An 18,825-nucleotide genomic window follows, 5' to 3' on the forward strand; every position below is an offset into this window, starting at 1 on the left:
AAATCTAGAAGAATAAGAGCATTTGATTTGATATTGTGCTGGAGAGGTCTGGCTCCACCTCAGGCAGCTCCACTTTGCTCCTCCAACACCATCCAGGGCAGGAATGGTGCTGCAGATTTTCCAGCAGAGAACTGGAGTTCTATTGTTTGGTTATGTCAAAATATATTATTCCCAATTATGACTAATGCTCCCTCTGAATCACAGCAGCACAAAATGCTGGTTTTTCCCCATGAAAACGCTGTGCCTCACAAGCTGACTAGATAATCTCTTACATTCAGGTCAAGAAAGTTTTTTTTCCTTTGTTTTCTTATCAAAATTCCATGTCTGGGTGCACTGTCTACCTTCCACCAAGACAAGAACTGCTGAACTGTTTACTTTACTTTTCTACTCCAGCACCATAAAATGCTGAAAATTCCTCATCTTGTTTGTTTTTTTTAATGTTGCCTCAAATACCTTGTCTTAAAACTTGGCCGCTGCAGTGTAAAACTACCAAAAAACCAAAAATTCCAAAGTTTCCTAAGAATACTCACCTACATTGCTTCTCATGGTCTTGCTTCAAGTTATCTTGGGGATCTTTTAGGCTTTTTTAGAATTGCTGCTGCACTTTGAGCTTTGCTCTAGACAGTCTCCTGTGGTGCTCTCGATGATGGGCTATGTCCATTGGGGCCGGCTCCTTGCCTCCCTCCACCCCTCATGTGAGGAATTCCTGCACCCCACTTACATCTGCTGAGATAATCACAGGATTGCAATTAAAACAATGAGCCAAAGGTTTGAATTCCTCTTTTCTTCATTGCTTTGTAAGCCCCTACACCATTGCTTTGTAGCACAAAAAAAGTAAGGTTTGTTTCTAAGGAATGGCTTTGACTGGAACTGAAGATGCCTTTGGAGTTGTACTGAGCCACACAAAAACCTCCAGCTAAAGATAAAAAGCTGAGTTTTGGAGCTGTGGTTCTGAAAAAATCCTTGGTGAGGTAGAAGGTTGCCTTGGGCTGGGGGTGTGTGTTCTGTCACCACCCGTAGAGGTGGGGCAGCTCTCTGCACTTTTTTCTTTATCTCTTCCACAACCAATCCTCCCTCCAGGAGATCTCTTCTGTTCATGGGCCATTAATTATTAATTATCTCCTGTTCATGGGCCATTAATTATTAATTATCTCCTGTTCATGGCCAGTGAGTGTCCCTGCATGGCTGAGAAAATTCCATCATCCATGGGGAGATGCTCTGCCCAGGGGAGGAGCCAAAAATTCCTACCTGGATCCAATCTGACCTGGGAACAGCACAGCAGCCTCTGCCCCCTGCATTCCCAGAGGAGCAGCTTCCTTCCCCCTGCATTCCCAGAGGAGCAGCTTCCTTCCCCCTGCATTCCCAGAGGAGCAGCTTCCTTCCCCCTGCATTCCCAGAGGAGCAGCTTCCTTCCCCCTGCATTCCCATGGGAGCAGCTTCCTTCCCCCTGCATTCCCAGAGGAGCAGCTTCCTTCCCCCTGCATTCCCAGAGGAGCAGCTTCCTTCCCCTGCATTCCCAGAGGAGCAGCTTCCTTCCCCACTGCATTCCCAGAGGAGCAGCTTCCTTCCCCCTGCATTCCCAGAGGAGCAGCTTCCTTCCCCCTGCATTCCCAGAGGAGCAGCTTCCTTCCCCCTGCATTCCCAGAGGAGCAGCTTCCTCCCCCCTGCATTCCCAGAGGAGCCCAGGCCCATCTCCCCCAGCCCTGGAGCTCCAAGGAAAACTCCCCCCTTGTGCAGATCCTGCTCCAGCAGAAGCACAGCTGGCACTGCAGGAGGGCTGAGCCCCCCTGGGATGGGGCTGAGCCACCTCCCTGACACACAGGGGACAGGGCATTGCTGACCCTGTCAGTGCTTTATTTTATTTTTTGTACTATAGCATTTCTATTTTTTTAAATTTTCCTAGTAAAGAACTGTTATTCCAATTCCCATATCTTTGCCTGAGAGCCCCTTAATTTCAAAATTATAATAATTTGCAGGGAAGGGGTTTACATTTTCCATTCCAAGGGAGGCTCTGCCTTCCTCAGCAGACACCTGGCTTTTCAAACCAAGCCAAAGGTCCCACCACCAGAAGGAAAGGAGCTTCCTCTAAAGGCCTCGAGAACTCGACAGCAAAGCATCGTAAGAATTCATTTAAATGAATCATCTGATTTTGAATTGATCAAAATTAAATAGCAACAATAAATTAATGATAAAATTATCTGTACTGAGTGTATGGAAATGGACTCACACAGCGACTACAGAATTTGGGGGCTTTTTTAATTCCATGCACATCCCTAACAATAAACTCCTCAAAAAGTTGCAGGAATCCACTGATGAGCTATAAATAATGAGCTATAAATGATGAGCTATAAATGAGTCTTGGCTCAGGTACAGGACACTGGTGAATCCCCAGTTGGAACAGAAGCTGTTGGACCATGCAATCCCAGAATGGTTTGGTTTATGTACATAATTCAATCTGTTCCAGAGACCCAACAAAGTCCTGCTATGTTCTTGTTAAATCTGGAACTAAGTTACTGAACTTTAAACTAAGCTTTAGGGCCTTTACTCGCCAACACAGTTTCTTAAGGCACTTATAATGTATTTCTACTTCAAACTACAACTTGCACTTATTTAAACCTACACTTCTACATCACATCTATGTGGCTTAATAGATCTTAATTTCTCTAAAGGCTTTAACTGAACCCCTGCATTCCCTTCCCTGCTCACATTCCAATAGCTTGGGATGGAAGGGACCTTACAGAGCAGCTGATGCCAGCTCCTGCCACGGGCAGGGACACCTTCCCCATGTCCAGCTTCTCCAAGCCCCATCCAAGCTGGCCTTGGCTCCTGACTCCCTATAGGAATATAGGGAATGTCTCCTGATTCCCTATGGGAATATATGGAATGGCTCCTGATTCCCTATAGGAATATAGGGAATGTCTCCTGATTCCCTATGGGAATATATGGAATGGCTCCTGATTCCCTATAGGAATATAGGGAATGTCTCCTGATTCCCTATGGGAATATATGGAATGGCTCCCGATTCCCTACGGGAATATATGGAATGGCTCCTGATTCCCTATGGGAATATAGGGAATGGCTCCTGATTCCCTATGGGAATATAGGGAATGGCTCATGACTCCCTATAGGAATATAGGGAATGGCTCCTGATTCCCTATGGGAATATGGGGAATGTCTCCTGATTCCCTATGGGAATATAGGGAATGGCTCCTGATTCCCTATAGGAATATAGGGAATGTCTCATGATTCCCTATGGGAATATATGGAATGGCTCCTGATTCCCTACGGGAATATATGGAATGGCTCCTGATTCCCTATGGGAATATAGGGAATGTCTCATGATTCCCTATGGGAATATATGGAATGGCTCCTGATTCCCTATGGGAATATATGGAATGGCTCCTGATTCCCTATAGGAATATGGGGAATGTCTCATGAGTCCATATAGGAATGTAGGGAATGGCTCCTGATTCCCTATAGGAATATAGGGAATGGCTCATGACTCCCTACGGGAATATATGGAATGGCTCCTGATTCCCTATAGGAATATAGGGAATGTCTCCTGATTCCCTATAGGAATATAGGGAATGGCTCCTGATTCCCTATGGGAATATAGGGGATGGCTCCTGATTCCCTATAGGAATATAGGGAATGGCTCGTGACTCCCTATGGGAATATAGGGAATGGCTCCTGATTCCCTATGGGAATATGGGGAATGGCTCCTGATTCCCTATAGGAATATAGGGAATGGCTCCTGATTCCCTATGGGAATATAGGGAATGTCTCCTGATTCCCTATGGGAATATAGGGAATGGCTCCTGATTCCCTATGGGAATACAGGGGATGGCTCCTGATTCCCTATAGGAATATAGGGAATGGCTCGTGACTCCCTATGGGAATATAGGGAATGGCTCCTGATTCCCTATGGGAATATAGGGAATGTCTCCTGATTCCCTATGGGAATATAGGGAATGGCTCCTGATTCCCTATGGGAATATAGGGAATGGCTCCTGATTCCCTATGGGAATATAGGGGATGGCTCCTGATTCCCTATGGGAATATAGGGAATGGCTCCTGATTCCCTATGGGAATATATGGAATGGCTCCTGATTCCCTAACACCTGCCTGCTCCTGAGCCCTTTCCACCCTCCCCGTGCTGCTCCAGAGGCTCAGTGCCCCCAGCTCTGATTCCCTGCTGGAATCCCCCTGACCGCCTGGAGCCTGCCCAGGACTGGAGTCAGTTATTGGGATTCTTGCAGAGGTGAGATGGATTGGAGCTCATTAGGTCAAAGGCACACCCCAAAGGGTCCATGGGGACTTTAAACCCTCCGATCCCAGAGCTGAAGGACTCTGGCTCAGGCACACCTGGGCAGCAAATTCACAAGAATTGGGCATTTCACATTTTTCCCCAAATAAATCTACATGAAACTCAAGTGCAACGTCGATGATTTTTGAATCCTTCAGCAAATGGGAAGAACGAGTTCTGATTTTCAGATCACCTCCTTGGAATCTCTTTTAAAGCCATTTGTTAGCACAGTGAAGGTCTGGGTTGTTGTTAAAACCTTCTCCTGTCACAGAAAACCCTGACAGAAAATGGGAATGAAGAATTTCAGATAAGCCAAACAAACGGGGTGCAACCCCTGTGACAACAGAAGTCACAGAGTGCACTGGCTGTGAAACCAAATACAGCATTTCCCATGATTATTTAAATATCTCAGTCAGGTTTAGAAGCAAAACCTGCACTTCTGCTTCACTGATTTCATCAGTATCCCCAGTTTAACTGGGTTTTCAATTGATCTTCCCAATTTAAGTGCAAAATTAGGGCCCAGCATTTTGTAAAAATGGGCATTAATGACTCTTGGTTGTCTCAAACTGCATTTGCCAACCTGGCAGAGCCTTTCAGAAATGTTTTTTTTTTCACATTTAAAATAAAAATTATTAACTCTGTGAAGTTCTTCCCCAACCAATATGACTTCATAAATGACACCCTATAAATTATGAATACATATTTACATTTCCTTAAGCACTGGGGCACTAGAAAATGCCAATGTTTAGTCTCTACATGGGGTTTACCTGTTTTTAATACTCTGTATTAGCAAGGAACATTCAGTCCATAGATATTATTGAATATATAGATATTAATGAATGGAAGGATCTCAAAACATGATCATTTTATGCAGGTTATTCATATAATTATAATTTATCTTCACAGTAACAAAAACAGATAGAAAGATGGTATAACCTACCATTAAAGAATTTGCATAAAAATGTATTTTAGATCATAATTCCACTATGGATGTAACATTCTTCATATAAAATCATACATTAATGTTTAAACACATCGGAAGGTATTGATCAGAGAGATTTTTATGAATAATTCCCTATGAGCACAGAATGCTAATCACAGCAACCAGTGTAAAACTCTAATTTACTGGAAACAATTCCAAGAGATGGATGGAAGAGCCCAGGAATAAAACCTAAAGTCATAGCAGGGCTTAAAAAAATCTGGATCACATGGCCAGTGCTGAGGACTGGAGGAGAGCAGGGAAAGGAGCCTCGAGAAATCAACAGCAAGGCAACGTAAGAATTCATTTAAATGAATAATCTGATTTTTAATTGATCCAAATTAAATAGCAACAATAAATTCATTATCAAATTATCTGTACTGAGAGTATGGAAATGGACTCACAGACAGTGACAGCAGAATTTGGTTTTTTTTTTGATTCCATGCACATCCTTAACAATAAACTTCCCAAAAAAGTTGCAGGAATCCAGTGGTGACTTTATTTCTGAGGGAGACACATCTGTTTTTTCAGAGCCTTTTGCTGTCTCCTTCCTTTGTGAGCTTCCTCTTTACATAACAAATCTGTGCTAACAGATTAAAAAAATCCTGTCCCCATCTAATCTCTCCAGATACAAACAATATTCTTACAACTGCAGTATTTGGAGGATCTAAAATTAAAGATACTTTTTATGAGCAAACATGAAAAATGCCAAAACCTGTTATTCCTGTAAGAGCAACAAACTGAACTTTTTAATTGGGTGCTGTCACAAATGAGTAAAAAAGAGGGTGGCAGTCAGCCAGTTTTCTTTTTGCTTTAGCTGGATTTTAAATGCATTTCTTCTAAATCAAACAACTTGATTATTGGCTGTTTCTCAGATTATTTTTCTTATTTACTCTGTGGCATAACTCTCCTCCAAACCAGTTAATTCCAAATTAGAGCCATGAGCTCCATGCTGGAAAATAACAGCAGCAGCTTTTGTTTGGGAGCATCCAGTTCTGCCTGATTTTCTTTACAGTATTTGTTATTTTGTTAAGGGAAAAAGTCACACAAAAATATATTTATTAATTGCATTGTCTTTCATTTCAGAGAAATCAGAGAATCCCAGGCTGGTTTGAGTGGGAATCAGAAAAACAGAAAATTCCACAGACACTGAAGAATTTGATCTACAACCTTAGAAGAAGCTTAGATTGATGTAAAAATACAATACAAAGACATTAAGCAGAAAAATAATAAATTTAAATTTCTATAGTTGTAATAGAAAATATACCTTAATTAAGTGATAAACTATTGATAAGATGGTGAAGGGTTTATAATGTAGTGGTTGTATGGACAATTACAGTAATTGTAATTACAATTTAGTAAGCTAAGAGTTTAGAAGTTATAATTAAAGTATGTGGACAAAAGTAACAAAAACTCATTGAGTAAAAATATCCACAATGCAGTGAAAATAAGCACAAGTAATAAGTAAAAAACCAAACTACACCTTGTAACAACTCTTCATTAAACTAGATAGTTATATATTACTTTGTAACAAAATAAACCTTATCACTACTTTAAACTATAACCAACAAATTCTCTAAAATCCCACAACCTTCAAGAGTACAAGAATAGGAAGGGATCTTAAATCCCATCCATCCCCCCTGCCATGGGGACAGTCCCCTCTATCCCAGGCTGCTCCAAGCCCTGTCCAACCCAGCCTGGGACATTACAAAAGTAAAAAAAAAATCCATGGAGTAAAAATACCCATAATGCAGTAAAAATAACTAATAGCAATAAGTTAAAAATAAGTGCAAGTAGTAAGCAAAAAACCAAAATACACCTTGTAACAACTGCTCACTAAACTAGATAGTTATATATCACCTTATAACAAAAAAATCACAACTACTTTAGACTAGAAAGTTACATGTTACCTTTTAACCAAAAAACTTACAACTACTTTAAACTATAACCAACTACTTACTTCTCTAAAATCCCACAACCTCCAAGACTACAAGAATAGGAGGGGATCTTAAATCCCATCCATCCCCCCTGCCATGGGGACACCTCCCTCTATCCCAGGCTGCTCCAAGCCCTGTCCAACCCAGCCTGGGACATTACAAAAGTAAAAAAAAATCCATGGAGTAAAAATACCCATAATGCAGTAAAAATAACTAATAGCAATAAATTAAAAATAAGTGCAAGTATTAAGTAAAAAACCAAAATACACCTTGTAAGAACTGTCCATTAAACCAGAAGGTGATCTATTACCCTATAACAAAAAACACAACTACTTTAGACTAGAAAGTTATATGTTACCTTAAAAAAAAAAAACAACAAACAAACTTACAACTACTTTAAACTATAACCAACTACTTACTTCTCTAAAATCCCACAACCTCCAAGACTACAGGAATAGGAAGGGACCTTAAATCCCATCCATCCCCTCCCACTGTCCCAGGCTGCTCCCAGCCCAGCCTGGCACATTCCAGGGAATGGGAACCCTCAGCTTCCCTGGGCTGTCAGAAAAAGAGGCAAAGAGAGAATTCACCAACCTGGAATCAGGAAGACTGCTGGGTGTAATCCTTTAGGATTTGGTGGTTCTGGGAGCTTTTTGGGAAGAATTAGAGAAGTGCTGTTTCTTCAAGTGTTTGTGGTTTTTTTGCCCGTTTTGTTGCGATAAAGCCTCTTCTTCCTGCAATAAAAGGCATGTTGTACTAAAGGGAGATTTGCAGAAAGGGAAATTATTCCTGAATTCCCTCTGGAAGGATCTCTGACTTCACTGCCCGTGCACACAGGACCAGGAGAGTTCCCCACAGTCCAGGTCTGGCCATATCCTCCCCTGCTTTACACTTGAAGTGAATTTAAGGCTGTAAAAACAGAACCCACACAGCTGGAGAATGGAGAAAAGGACTTCAAAATGAGATATTCTTGAGAGGATCCACCACAAAATTTCAGAGAACTAAAATAGCAAAAAGACGCCCAGTTTTGTTTATTTATATACACATCTCTTTTTATATACACTCACACACATGGACATTTCTAAAAATTAATATAAAAACCCCCAAAGTAGTTTAGAACCCTTGAAAGTAGGTTATAGATTTTTTCCCCAAATGCTTTGTAGATTTTCCCCCTAAACCAAGCAGAATTCTGTGACTTGAACAAGTGATGGCAAATCATGACCTCGGTCTCAGCACGGCCTTGTATTTAATTTTATTCCTATAAGCAGCATAAAAAGTGGGTGAAAATACACATTATTTGACCATGATTATGCTTGGAGTAACCACAGGGCTCGCAGGATTTTCAAGTTTCACTAATTCAGACACAAGCCAGGTCTGGCCTAAATCAGTGCTCTGCTGTCTGCTTAGCAGAAAACCTGAAAACTCGCATTTTTTTTCCTCACTCCTCCATTTTCCTGGAGCTGAAGGGAATTCCTGAGGAAGGAATTCCTGAGGTGTAGTCCCTCACTCTGTCAGAGGGTACAGCTCATCCCTCTGCTCCCTCCTGGATCAGGCCAGGATTTGGGGATTTCTGCTGGATTAGTTTTAACCCAGATCCTTCCCTAATCCCTGTGGCTGCAGGAATGCTTGGGCTGGAGCAGCAAGGGGTGGCACACGGACAGCAATGAGAAACTCCAAGTGGAAAGAGCAGCAGGCACTTGGAGAAATCCAGGATCTTTGCTCTTTTTATTCCCGAGGCCTGCAGAGCTGAAGATCTCCTCTGTGTTCATGGGAACATCTCTGTGTATTTGTGGTTTAAATAAAAATAATGTTTATTTATTTACAGCTTCCTAATTCTAGATTTTGAGTGTTTCAATGTCAAAGAGCAAGGAAAATGTCTAAAAAAAATCTGAATACCTGACTATTGTTGGCAACGATAATCTTGCTTCCACACTGATGACAATTCCCATCTATTATCTGAATATTTGCTTGACACGGTATGTGGAGAAAATGAAGTTAAAGCAGAACAGATGGCAGAAGGAAAAGAAGAAGCAGCAATCCCACCTTCCAAGGATACCTTTGCAGGAACATATGGCCTTTTCCTGGGCTTGTGTACGACAACAAGTTGGCCAGATGAACAGAACTTCCAAAAGGAACTGTGACTGCCTAACAACACCACGGACCACGTGAAAAACAGGAAAGCCCAAAGAAATACCAAAAACCAGGCAGGTCTTCCTGAGCAGTGAATTCAGAAATCAGCTGGAAGGCCAACAAACTATCACATTTCTTTAAATTACGTGATTATGGTTATGAATATAACACACTGCTATATTTCCTTTAGGTATGTGATATATATATATATAAGGCTAACGTACTGACATGTTTACTTTCTAAATGTGATATACAGATATAAGGAACATTTTTCAAAGGTTTGGCAATGCTGTCCTTTGAGTGGATGCTGCTTTGAGCACACAAGATGTAAGAAGGGATATTATCTATTTTTTTTTTGTGTCTCCAGTTACGGGAAAAATAAAAAAAGGAGTTTTAATTTGCAAGAGGAAAAAAAATCAGACATCAGTTTAGTCAATATTTCAGTCCTATAAATCCTGAGTAGCTGATATCTCTCCCTGCAGTCTGGACATTCTCCACATCTTGATGAAGTTCATATTCAAGATTTAGACCCATAAAGGCTGGAGAATAAAGGTCTCTCCAACAATCACACGTTCCAATTTATTTTGGTTTTCTCAAAATATCTCATAATTAAATTTGATGAATAATTTACAAATTATTTTCATTCATCTGTAACACAGCACTTTGAAAACTTGATTTGTTTCCCTCAGCCCCTTTGCATACCTGGTGTACGAGCATTGCTGTTTTCTGGCTCACAATGGAAATGTAATCAACTTTTCTCCTTCACTGATCTTTAATTTAATATAGAGATAACTGAGAAACTGATGAGAGCTGAGAAGATAAACAAAGAATTTGAGGTCTGTATAATGACAATTTGTCTGTTCTCCTATTTCTCCTATGTTGCTAAAAGTACAAATGAATGAGTTAGTAAAAAATTCAGTTGTTATTACTCCATACTTACAAACAACTAATTTTTTGAATCTCAGAACCTCAGAAAGTTTGGGTTGGAAGGGACCTGAAATCCCATCCAGTCCCATCCCCTTCCATGGCCAGGGCCACCTGCCATGGGCCAGGATGATCAGGTTCTCTCTTTCGGTGTCTCTGCCTCAGCCTTATCACACAAAATACAAATATCCCGCAGAAAGTGAAGACATTTGGTGAAACAACCCAACAGGAGAGAGAAACAATTGTCACGTTTGTCTCCCACCCCAGTGTCCACTTCTTCCTCCTGCCCCTCCAGCTGCTCCTGTGCTTCCACACTGCTGCTGACACCTTGAGAAGCTGCCCTGGAGCAAGGCTGGGCAGAGTCACAGAATAAACAGGGATTTATTAAAGGATTTATTAAATTGATCTCCTCCATGGATCCACCTTGGGCAGCACCAGAGCCCAGCCAGGGCTGCACCCAAATGACCCAAAATGATCCCAAAAAATGGATGATTGGTCACAAAATGATCAATTCTGCTCCACTGGCACCTTGCAGTTCATTGTCCCATTCCAGCTCCAGCCCATCAGTCCCACCCTGCTTGTTTTTCTCTCTCCAGCCCACGCTGTTTGTGCTCCTGGGCTGAGATTTGGATCATTTGGGTGCCCAGCTGGAGCAGGAATTGTTTTGTCTCCCTGCTCAGCAACACTGAATGTGGAGCTCAGAGCTGCACACCAAAGCAGCACAGAACCTGGAAAATATCAAAACTAAACCTGAGGCATCACTGGAACACTTCCTCCATAAGAAAAGTTAACTCAACCCACCAGAATATCTTCATTTCTATTTCCTAACTCAAATTATTTCATATAAATATATTTGTGTTGACCCCACAAGCAGAACTTATTCTTTGTTACAGGTACAAACTCCACAATACCTGGATAAACACACGCACAGCATGAGGAGAAGAAAGGATACTTGGACTTCCAGAAGAATCTCTTCTCCCAAAGCCCCAAACTCATTAGGAGAGAAGAAATTTCATGCAAAAAGCACACCAACAGTTTATATTTTTGCCTCGTGACACTTTATCATCACATAGTAAAGTGTCTTCTTTTAGACACAACATTATTCCATTGTTTAAAATTAAATCCTCCCCGAAGAAAATACCATAAAATAAACTGTGTTACTTTTTACTTCAAAATTCTTGGCACTAATCTCCATAACTGGCAAATCTTGATTGTTTTAAACTCTCTTGCAGGGCAGATATTGCCACAGGAGCAGAGAGACTTTGCTCTGGATTCAGAGAAATTTCTGGAAAATTTCAGATTTCTGGGAATTATCCTGAAACTGCAAAGGCTGAGAAAATTCAAACTGAATTTCCACAGAGAAGGAATTCCATCCCAGTTCCATCCCTGCCTGCTCTGTTATTGTCACCCCACTTCCTCCAGGTAGCTCTTCCAAAGTGATGCTGCTAATTAATTAGCACAACTAATTGTCCAATGCATTGATAAAAGTATCAGGAAGGTATTTGAAGAATCCCCAGGCACAGGGCTCCTAAAGCAGAATTCAGCCTCTGGAATTCTGATTCTATTCTTGCTCAGGTTAATGGATGGTTCCCCAGTGAGTTCAGTAAAATTCACATTGGATCACTCCTGAGTCTATAGTTATAGAAAAATGCTCTCCTATTTCAAAAATACCCATCTTATTTATTCAGAAATAGAGCTGAAAATTCTAGAAAAGTTTGGCCCAGAGTGGAATGAGTTATCAGAATTCTTTGAGAGATTTTATGAAGTCTGGTTTTAAGGTATGTAACTAAATAATAAAATATTTCTCTGATTTGTAGAAGTATGTATCACAACAGCAGTAAGGCCAAAAAGAAATATTAAATATTCTTAATGACAAATGTACCAAATGTCACTGGGGAAAAGCATAGTAAAAACAAGGATTTAAAATGTCAAGGTGTTTGACAGCAAAGCAGCAACAGGAGTAACTAAATTCCAGATTTTTAAAGTTAAATGGAAGGATTTTCATATCAGCAGAGCACACAGAGGAAAAGGATCTGAGAACAAGACTTTCAGTAGCAGTCAACAGACAACTTGGTTAAACCAAAATTTGCTTTTCTTATTTCATGATTTTATATGAAAATTTTCATTAATGATTTCTCTATGACCAAAAAAACCCTTTTAAGCTAAAGGAACTCCTAATATACAAGAAGTTGAACAATTTTAATTGCTTTTCTTAGGTTAGCTTAAGAATTAAATAAAATTAATTTAATAATTAAAATAATTAAAGTAATATTAACTTAATCATTAAAATATAAGTCTAATAGCATTACAGCCTTGCAATTTTTATATGGCTCTAAGAACAGCAAACTGCAAAATGTCAATTTAATGACTGAATTTTTCCTCCTTCACAGAAACCACAATTAAAGTGTCCCAGTTCCTTCATTCTCAGCCTGTTTTTTTACACTTTCTGGCTTCAGGCGTAATAAAAAAATGAAGTTTTTGACCCCTGAAGCTTTTGTTTCCTCTCCTGTACCTGCAAACTTCCCTAATTCAAAGGTCTGGCAGGAAGGAGTTAAGGGCAGCTTCCAGATGAGAGACTCCATCTGCCAAGGAGAGTCTGAGACAGGGAGAAAAACCTGAAATTCCTCCAGAATTGAGGTTTAGTTTTTTTTTTTTGTTTCTTTGTTTTTTTTTGTTTTTTTTTTGTTTTTTTTTGTTAAGATTGGAATCAAATGTGTGATATGATATTTTTTTTGTTAAGATTTAGACGTTTATTAGTTTTTATTTATATTATAGTTGAATAAACTGTGAGTTCTACAGAATTTTGTGTTAACAAACTAAAAAATGGAGTTGTATTTTTATAAGGTTTTTAAAGTATCAATTGTTTAATTAAGAAATGATACTTCAATTATTTTTATTTTTAACGTAATTATTTGTGGTTTGTTATGCAGACTTTATTATTTAATTATAGAAAGCTACTTAAACTTATGAAGAAGAAGGATTAGTTTTTGTTTTAAAACTTTTATTTTTTATATATAACTATATTTTGAAACTTTAAATTTTAAGTTTTCTACTGTGTGATAGCACATATTTCTATTTAAACGACATGCTTATAATTTTAGTTTTACTACTTAATTTTGGAAGGTTTTTCAACGCCTTTAGGTTAAATGCAGTGTTTTCTTGGGGTTAGTGGCTGTTAGCAGAGAAAGTCTGAAATTCTCAGTGACCAGGGTTCCAACAGAGTTACATCAGACTGGAGGTGATGGACACACAGATCCTGTGGCGACACCGACGTGGGAGATGAGAAAATTCCTGCTCCATCCCAGAGCTCCTGCAGCAACCAAACAGGACCTTCACTTGAGCAACCAAAGTCTTAGAGAATGTCACCAAAATGTGGTTTGGAGCATAGAGACAAAATGAAGCCATTCTGTAAATGGCACCAGAGCACAGAAAATGCTTATTTTAGCTCCTACTCAATTGCAGAGAGTGAGGATCCTTCAGCTTCCTGCTGATGCCTCTGCCCTAGAACAAAGCTGGACAGAGTCACAGAATAAACAGGGATTTATTAAAAGATTTATTAAATTGATCTCCTCCATGGATCCACCTTGGGCAGCACCAGAGCCCAGCCAGGGCTGCACCCAAATGACCCAAAATGGTCCCAAAAAAAGGATGATTGGTCACAAAATGATCAGTTCTGCTCCACTGGCACCTTGGAGTTCATTGTCCCATTCCAGCTCCAGCCCAGGCAGTCCCACCCTGCTTGTTTTTCTCTCTCCAGCCCACGCTGTTTGTGCTCCTGGGCTGAGGTTTGGATCATTTGGGTGCCCAGCTGGAGCAGGAATTGTTTTGTCTCCCTGCTCAGCAACACTGAATGTGAAGCTCAGAGCTGCACACCAAAGCAGCACAGAACCTGAAAAATATCAAAGCTAAACCTGAGGCATCACTGCAAAGCTGAGTTCAGCCTGGCAGCTCTGAGAGAACTCTTCCCAAATTCTGAGCAGCAGCCTCGGTGTGATGTGTAACAAGGTGGACATGCCAGGTCCAGGTAGTTGGATGTGATCTGCCAGGACTTTGAGGGGCAGGAACACTGGGAATGTCACCCAAGTATTGGGATCTCTACTGGGATCTGTGTTGAGATCTGTCTTCCACACCAGAAAACAGAAATACAATGTCTGGACATGGCTTCACCCAGAAACGTCTTCCTTACCTTAAAAGTCCTGTGAGCTGCTGCTCCTCCAATCAGCCTCTCCTGTATTTCAGTATTTTTGGGCTCTATTTTTTGAACAGATCCAAATCAAGCCCAATTTAAAGGATCTGAATGGTCCCATCACTTTCAAAAAGTTCAAGGCTGAAAGTAATTCCACAGACAAAGAACTTGGGATTTTAAAAGCACCTTTCAAGGGATGGCAGTGCTGTGCCAGGGGAGAAAACTTCAATCTGCTTTGTTGGAATGTGTGAATGCTCAAAAGTGGCAACCAAACCTAAACAAAACTGGGACCTAAAATAACCTCAAACTGGAATTGTACTTTTGCCCTCTCTTTGGATGAATGTGATCAGCAAGTGTGAGGACCAGGACCTTCATTTGAGCAACCAAAGTCTTAGAGAATGCCAGCAAAACATGGTTTGGAGCATAAAGACAAAATGAAGCCATTCTGTAAATGGCACCAGAGCACAGAAAATGCCTATTTTAGCTCCTGCTCAGTTGCAGAGAACAGATGGAAACATTTCGTTTGGACAACAAGAATTATTGCTTGATAACTCGGTATTTCTGCCTAATACCAAGATAGCCTGAAAACCAGTAAGAACATCTTTAATTTTCCATGAAGTGAGACCTGTGCACCTGTTGGGACTCTTTTAACATCATTAGTGATCAGATTTTACATCAGTTCAGTTTCCTGCTCCGTGGCACCATCCATTTCAGCAGCCTCATAATACAGATGTTATATAATATATAATGTAGTATATGGTATATAAAATGTATTATTATTGTTGTTGTTGTTTTTGTTATATTATTCTTATTGGTATTTTCCATTAGCAGCTTCAAATAACAGTGCCCAGGTCTTTCCTCAACTCAGGGCCTTGCAGGTAACAGTTAACTGGTACCAAGTAGGACTGAATTAGTAAATCTCAAGTAAGGTTACACAGACTCAACCCAAAGCAGAAACAGGCTCCTGAATTATTTATTTTCTGAACTATAAACATGTCCTCTGCTAAACCACCAGAATTAAGAATCTACTCATGCAGGCAGATGCTCACTTTGCATACTAGGGCTTCACTACAAAGTGGTGTAAACTTACTCAAGATAAAGAGTTTATCCTAAAACAGACATGAGAATGTCTTAGATGGACACACCAAATAATTTGGCTTTTAGTGTTGCAGGTCAGCCCAAGTGAGAACATGATGGTGAACACAGGAGGGTAAAAAAATTTGTTCCTCAGCACCTTCAAGTATTTTAGGCAGCAGATAAAAAGAATATAAAAGCTTAACCAAGGTTTTTCCCTAACAGACTTTTGGTTTATTTGTGCAAAGAAACATAAAATACAGAAAATATGAATTCACCTGCAAGTAACACTGTACTCTCACATTCTCCAAATTATCATCAAGTGCTATTATTTTACCTATTTACCAAAATATTTTACAGCAGTGTTCTCCCCACTCGACGTAACCACGTCATTTTGTGGCACAATTAATGTGACAACACAAACATCCCTTCTGCTTTATTAATTGTATTAACTGTCAATTGAATTAATTGTTGGTCCAAACCCCAAACCCACAGCAAGCTCTAAATTTGTTGCAACCACACCACGAATGGCAGCCTGGGCTTTGCAAAAAAAAGTCTCAAAGGTTGGCACAGGGGGCAGAGAGGCTGTGGCTGCCCCTCTGTTGGAACCCTGGTGCTGAGAATTTCAGATTTCTGTGCTGCCAGGCAATGACCCCCAGGAGAACTCTGCACTGACCTGAGGCCGTGGAGAAGGTTCCAGAATGGAATGGCAGAACTGGGATTGGATAGAAGTGTGTGACATCAAAGGTTGGAAAACTCAGAATTAATGATTTAAAATATACTAATACATATAAAGCAAGATGGAGGTTTTAGAACAGAAGCTAGTCCTTCTTTTTTACCTTCTTTCTAGATTTAGGTAGTATTGTGCAATTAGATAAAAAAGTCCACATTACAAGACACAAGTAGTTAGTTATTGAGTTAAAAGTAAAAAATAATTTAGGTGTCATTTCTTAATTAAACAGTTTATCCTTAAAAGACCTTGTAGAGAGAGAGAGACAGCTCCATTTTTAGTTTGTGCTGTAGAGCTCACACTCTGTGAGACTGTAATATAAATAAAAACTAATAAACATCTGAGTCCAAACAAAAAATATTGTCTCACCATTTAATCCCAACCTTAACAAAAGAATCAACATTAGTGGTGGCCTGTGTGAGGGTTCCCTGGATCCCTGGAAGTACCCAAGGCCAGGCTGGAAGGGGCTTGGAGCTGCCTGGGATAGTGGGAGGTGTCCCTGCCCATGGCATGAGCTTTAAGGTCCCCCCAACCCAAACCATCCTGTAATTCCTTGAATTTCTGTACAATTCTGCACAATTTCTGCACCTCTGGATAAAATGCTATCAGTACATTTGATAAAAATCCATTTTTGTAGCTCATTTTCCAGCTGCTCTCTCTGAATACAGAAGACATAAAACCAATAAAGAGGAACAGAATCTTGTTTCAACATTTACTTTGCAATTTTTGTGCCATCAGCAGCAGGAGATGATTTGGGAAGGGCCATGGATGTAACCAGGGGCACGGAGTCACCCCGAGGAACATCCAACACACCTGCAGAGCAATGGTTTTCTCTGCCCAAAATGATTGCAGACACAGGCAGAGGCTTGGGAGATGGTTTTGGAGAAGCTGAGCCAAACTGCAAAGTCTCTTCACACGGAATTGAAAATTGTTTTGAAAATTCCCCACTCTTCAAGAGTAACACACTAAAAAACTTAATCCATGAAGCTTTTTGGAACTACAACAAGATAATTTAACACGTTGTGCTGCTCTGAAGTTAAGGTCACACATTCTGCCATCACGTTGTACATGAATTTTGATTTCCCTCAGCATTATGGTATTTGTCATTCATGGAATCATCTCAGGTTAAGGCAAATGGTGAAATGTTGCATCAGGTTGTATTTTAATAACTGGAATCGAGGATTTCAGGTATTTTGTACTACTGCAAAGCAACACGTGAACATTTACATGCACTGCTTGTTGTATCCAAGGAAAAGCCACTCAGTGATTTACAGCCACAGCACTCAAGCACAATTATCAGCTTTGAAACCCATCAATTTGATTTTTTTTCCCCTTTTCTTTCTTGCTTTTAGCTGGCACTAGCACAAGGAGTTCTGGCATAGACTGTTTTCAGTTTGTACACATTTCAAACCAGTGCTGATTTCCTGGGACAGATGATTTGGAATTGCCACGTTCCCTTTAACTGAGCAGGATTTGCAATAGTAAAAGATTTCTTGTTTTTAACTGTTGGGCTTCCAGCACTCAAAGCAAGGCTCATTTTCTCTTTCCATTAAAAAGTGACTTTTTCTTTCTCAAACCACTGGAAAGTCTAACAGGGCCAACATGTCTTCTTTCCTCTTTTTAAATTTAATAAAGTGCCACGGATAGAACTTAACTCTAGGCTTAGCTTTTGTTCTTTGGAAGGGACTAAAAGGAACAAGCATCCCATTTATTTTTGGTAGCTTTTGGTTTAACATCAATACAATTTAATATATTCTTTTATTTTTTTTTAGGCAAAAAGTAATATTTCTGCTCAGGTGCATTCCCAGAGATGCCAGAGAGCTTTTCTGGAATGTTAATTGGGAAGTTATCAGCTCCTAAACTTCCTTCTGGAAGTGCTCTCTGGAACATAGCAAATCCTAGTGCTTTTAACCACCTAATGAGTTTTCCCAGGGTGATTCCCTCAGGGGTGACTCCTCCTGGAAAATCACCTTGGCATCTTCCCTGGCAGGGTGGGGAGGTGTGGCAAGCACAATTTCTCTCCCTCTCAGGATATCTCATGGAGGTGCACAGAGAGAAATGAAAGAGAAAACAATTTCTATTTCTGCTCCTTGTTTTTCCCATGTGGAATGTGTTGGGAGAATTGTTTCCCTGGGGTGATGCTGGGTTGGATTCTGGTGAGGATTGTTTGAGCTGGTGGCCAACCCAACCCACCTGGGGCTGGGCTCAGAGAGGGGCACCAGTTGAGTGAGAGTCAGAGAAAGTAGTTTGTAGTTTTAGTATCCTCCTTTTATATAGCATATTAATGTATTTTAGCATAGTTATAATAAAAAAATCATTCAGCCTTCTGAATTGAGTCAGACATGGTCATTTCCTCCCATTGGGTTCTCCTGCATTACAATAGGAAGGGGCTGATGGAATTCCCAGAGAAGCTGTGGCTATCCCTGGATCCCTGGAAATGTCCAAGCCTGGAAGGGTTTGGAGCACCCTGGGAGAGTGGGAGATGTCTCTGCCCCGTGGATTGGGATGATTTAATGTCCTTTCCAACCCAACCCATTCCATGCTCCCATGACAACCTGG

At 40.4% G+C, this 18,825-nt stretch overlaps 1 protein-coding gene across 2 annotated transcripts in view; it reads right to left on the reverse strand.

The window, feature by feature from the left end:
• Window positions 1-18,825, reverse strand: part of MBD5 (methyl-CpG binding domain protein 5) — a 121,162-nt gene that overhangs the window by 45,990 nt on the left and 56,347 nt on the right. For both annotated transcript variants that reach the window (XM_085584089.1, XM_085584088.1), the window contains exon 3: window positions 7,817-7,956. The gene's annotated coding sequence lies outside the window, so the exon portion shown is untranslated. The remainder of the gene's footprint in view (window positions 1-7,816; window positions 7,957-18,825) is intronic.

This window comes from Lonchura striata, chromosome 7 (assembly GCF_050655825.1).
Source record: "Lonchura striata isolate lonStrDom1 chromosome 7, ASM5065582v1, whole genome shotgun sequence".
Lineage (NCBI taxonomy): Eukaryota > Metazoa > Chordata > Aves > Passeriformes > Estrildidae > Lonchura > Lonchura striata.